Source organism: Nannospalax galili, unplaced genomic scaffold (genome assembly GCF_000622305.1).
Source record: "Nannospalax galili isolate Female #2095 unplaced genomic scaffold, S.galili_v1.0 scaffold516, whole genome shotgun sequence".
Lineage (NCBI taxonomy): Eukaryota > Metazoa > Chordata > Mammalia > Rodentia > Spalacidae > Nannospalax > Nannospalax galili.
In genome coordinates this window covers 811735-815439 of record NW_008338260.1, presented here as the reverse complement: position 1 = coordinate 815439, position 3705 = coordinate 811735, and the positions used below count along the sequence as shown (strand labels likewise).

The 3705-nt window shown below is 40.2% G+C and overlaps 1 non-coding gene across 1 annotated transcript; it reads left to right on the top strand.

Moving 5' to 3' along the window:
• The first annotated feature begins 2566 nt into the window (after positions 1-2566).
• LOC115070367 lies at positions 2567-2732 on the top strand. The gene has a single exon (XR_003849534.1). It is a non-coding gene; the product is annotated as a U1 spliceosomal RNA (small nuclear RNA).
• Positions 2733-3705: the final 973 nt, after the last annotated feature.

The following is a 3705-nucleotide window of genomic DNA, read 5'->3' as shown; positions in this document are numbered from 1 at the left end:
TCTAGAAGACTTTGAGAGGGAGCTGACACTGATTCTAACCACTCCAACAGCAATCAAAATACCTGAAATCAAATCCTGAATCCATCATTCTAGAGTCCAGCCTTGGAAGACAAAAGGAAAATGAGGAAGAACCCAACAGAGAGATGCTTTTGGAAGCCCTTGCCAAGAAATTCCAATGGACTCTCATATGAACATTTGAAAATTGCTCTGTTCTGACGTTTTTCTAGTTCCCTGTCTAGAATTTGTAATGCTAATTACTCTTGCCTTTACTTCTCCTTCCCATCTCCTATTCACATTTCAAAGACTTTCTTTTCCTCCTTGAGATAAGAGTTATGCAATTTGGGAGTCTTTTAGATAGACCCACTGAAGGGGTACTCCAATTGCCTCACCCCGCGTCCCTGTTCAGCATGGGAGAAGCCAGAGTGGTCTGCGTCCCGATTCCCTATTGGCAATTTGGGTAACCTCTTCAGAGGATGGTGTGATAATAATAGGAAGTAGGCATTCACTAGGCAAAAATGTCGAAAATATTCGGGAGCTTGTATCTAATCCTTAAAAGATTTTAGGGTTACCTTTTCAGAGGGGGGAATGTTAGAGTAGCCAAAAGCCCCATAAAAATAAATAAATCAAAGAAGAAGAAAGAGTACATGAAGTTATCAGAAAACAAGTGACAGGGAGATATTGGAGGAGTTGGAGGGGAGGGAGTGGGCATGGATTTGATCAAAACACCTTATATGCATGAATGAAATTCTCAATAAATTATTTATTAAAAAAGAAAATGTCACTCTCACTAAGGTCTATAAAGCTATTCTTTGAACTGAAAAATTTGATGGAATATTTAAATTTTATTTAAGTTGTCTTTTTTATTGTTTAAGAATTTCATACATGCCTATAGTGTATTCTGATAAAATCTAGCTCCAATTTCCTCCACTACAATTCCTCTCCTATCCTCCCAACACTTCTCTCTCCCAACTTCTTGTACTCTGTTTTTTTCAGATCCACTGAATCTACTTAGTACCTTCTATATGTGCATGAGTTTAAGAACATCTACTGGAGTAGCCTCTTGTAGCCTTCATCTTTGAAGAAAACTGACTTTCCCTGCCTCAGAAATTATCAATTGCCAATAGCTCCTAAGAGACAGGATGAGACTTCATCACCACCTCCTCCCTCCATACTGGTATTTTATCTGGCTTGATCTTGCACAGGTCTTGTGCATACTGACTTAACCACTGTGTGTTCATATTTGCAACTGCTCTGTTGTGTCAGGAAAACACTGTTTTGTTGTAGATATCCATTCCCTCTGACTCTTATAATCTTTCTGCCCTCTATTCTGCAATGATCCTTGAGACTTGTGGGGAGGGGGCATAATATAGATGTCCCATTTGGGGCTGAGCACTCTGCACTCTCTTATTCTCTGCATCTTGACCAGTTGTGGGTCTCTGTGTTAATCACCATCTACGGCAAAAAGAAACTTCTCTGATAAGAGCTGGGAGATGCATTAATCTATGGTATAATGGTAAATGATTAGAAGTTGGTTTAATACTATGTCCACTTAGCAGAATAATAGAGCTGAATACTGAACATTCTTCCCCATAGCCTCTGAATCGTCTATCCAAATGCCCTGTTAATGGTGCATGACATGAGTTCCATCTTATGGAGATGGCATCAAATATTAGAAATAGTTGGTTACTCCCATAACATTCCTGCCACTATTTCACTAGTGAGCATACCTTGCCAGGCCAGTCACAGTCATTGTTGTGGCTCACGGGATTCACATTTGTAAATACTTTTCTCCTCCAGTAGCTTGCATGATACCTCAAAGCACTATAAAAACTGTTAAGGAAGGATGAAGCTTTCAGGTCAGTACCAGCTTGATTTTTCTGTGTTCTATGATTTAAGTGTATGGTTTTACTATAGATTATTTTTTAAAATATATTTCATTTATTATTTTATTTTATATGTATTTTTATTTTATATGTATCTTGTCTACATTTGTGTAAGTGCACTCGTGTCATGCAATGCCCTTGGAGGTCAGAAGAGAATGTGAGCCTCCATATGGGTGCTGGGAATTGAACCTAGTTCCCCTGCAAGAGCAGCCAGTGCTCTTAACCACTGAGCCATTTCTCTAGCCCCCTACTTTAGGTTCTTAAGACAAAATTCTAATCATACCCTTAGGGATGAGTTTGACCAAAGCACACTACTGCTTGAGTGCTAATACATTGGACTTTTGCTGATCTATTAAAAGCTATATAACAAGTCAAGCATTTTAACCTTAATTTAAAAAATGTTTCATATGCTCTTAGGAAACTGAAGTAATGTGCAGAAAGAGTACATAGTTCCATTACCAGCAACCCCAAGTGCTGGGAAGACACATGGTGGTGATAGTGTTCTCTTTTCCCAGGTTTTGGCTGCTCTTTAATAACTCAGCAAAGAACCCGCAAGTCTTCAGGGAACTAGAGGTAAGAATAGGCAAGGGGAGTAACATTAAGACAGACTTAGAGTAAGACCTGCAACAGTGTGGAAATATATGTACAAGTCTAATACAGAGACTTAAAACTTGTGTAATCCTATACTTACCTGGCAGGGAAGATACCATGATCCTGAAGGTGGTTTTCTCGGGGTGAGGCTTATCCATTGCACTCCATATGTGCTGAGCCCTGCAATTTCCTCAAATGTGGCAAACTCGACTGCATAACTTGCAGTGGTGGGGGGAACTGTATTCGTGTTCTCCCCTATTAAAAAAGGAAAAAAAACTTTTATGACCCAAACAATGTGGGACCTTTAGACATTATTTTTAATCAGAGGGACAGTGCCTGCTCTGGTTTGATCCACATGCCTCTGATGAAAACAGATGCTGCACATTGACCTCTGGACAGACTATTTTTCCACATTCAGGCAATTCTATTGCACAGCAATACAGTTAGTCCTTATGCTTCATAAAGTGCATTCTACATCTTTATTTTTCCCAAGAACAATTACTCTTCAGCCTGCTCATCTTAGATGTATAATACAATTGGAGTTCTCAAATAGAATATCCACCAGATGCTATAAAACTCCCAGTTATGCTAGAAAACTAGAAACTGTCCATTAGGAGGAATAGAGAGAAAGATCTTAATGGAGAAGAGATAATGGGACACAGCTGATATGAAGGTGGAAAAAAGAATAATAGGAATAGATGTTTAAGTGGGAAGGGTATAGGAGGGTGTGAAAGAGAAGGGTTGGGGGGATAACTAACACAGAGAATGTTTGAAAAATGGAAACCTACTCTAATATAAACTTATACACATTCAGAATAAATAATGCCAAACAAAAACTCCAGTGCCAAGTTGGATAGGTGTCTCAATGGCTGAGAACATCAGATACTCTTGCAGAAGACCCAGGTTCAGTTCCCAGCATCCACATGGTGGCTCACAACCATCTGTAGCTCCAGTTGTAGGGGCTCTGTAGCCCAAAAATTACTCATTCCTCCAAAAAGAGTGAGCCTATGGAGACTAAGCCAGTCAGGTGAAGATGAGGCTCACCCTAAGAAGAGGGGTGGAGCTGCCCACAAAATGGAGAGTGAGCAGATGGAGACTTTAGTCAGGGACCATATTGGAACTCAGGGAGCAAAGTGTGCATGCAGTTGGGAACGAGGACCCAGAGGCGAGTGGCCCAGTGCTAAAAGATGGCAGAGACTATGGGTGAGTGGGGGTAAGCCAGCCTGCACAT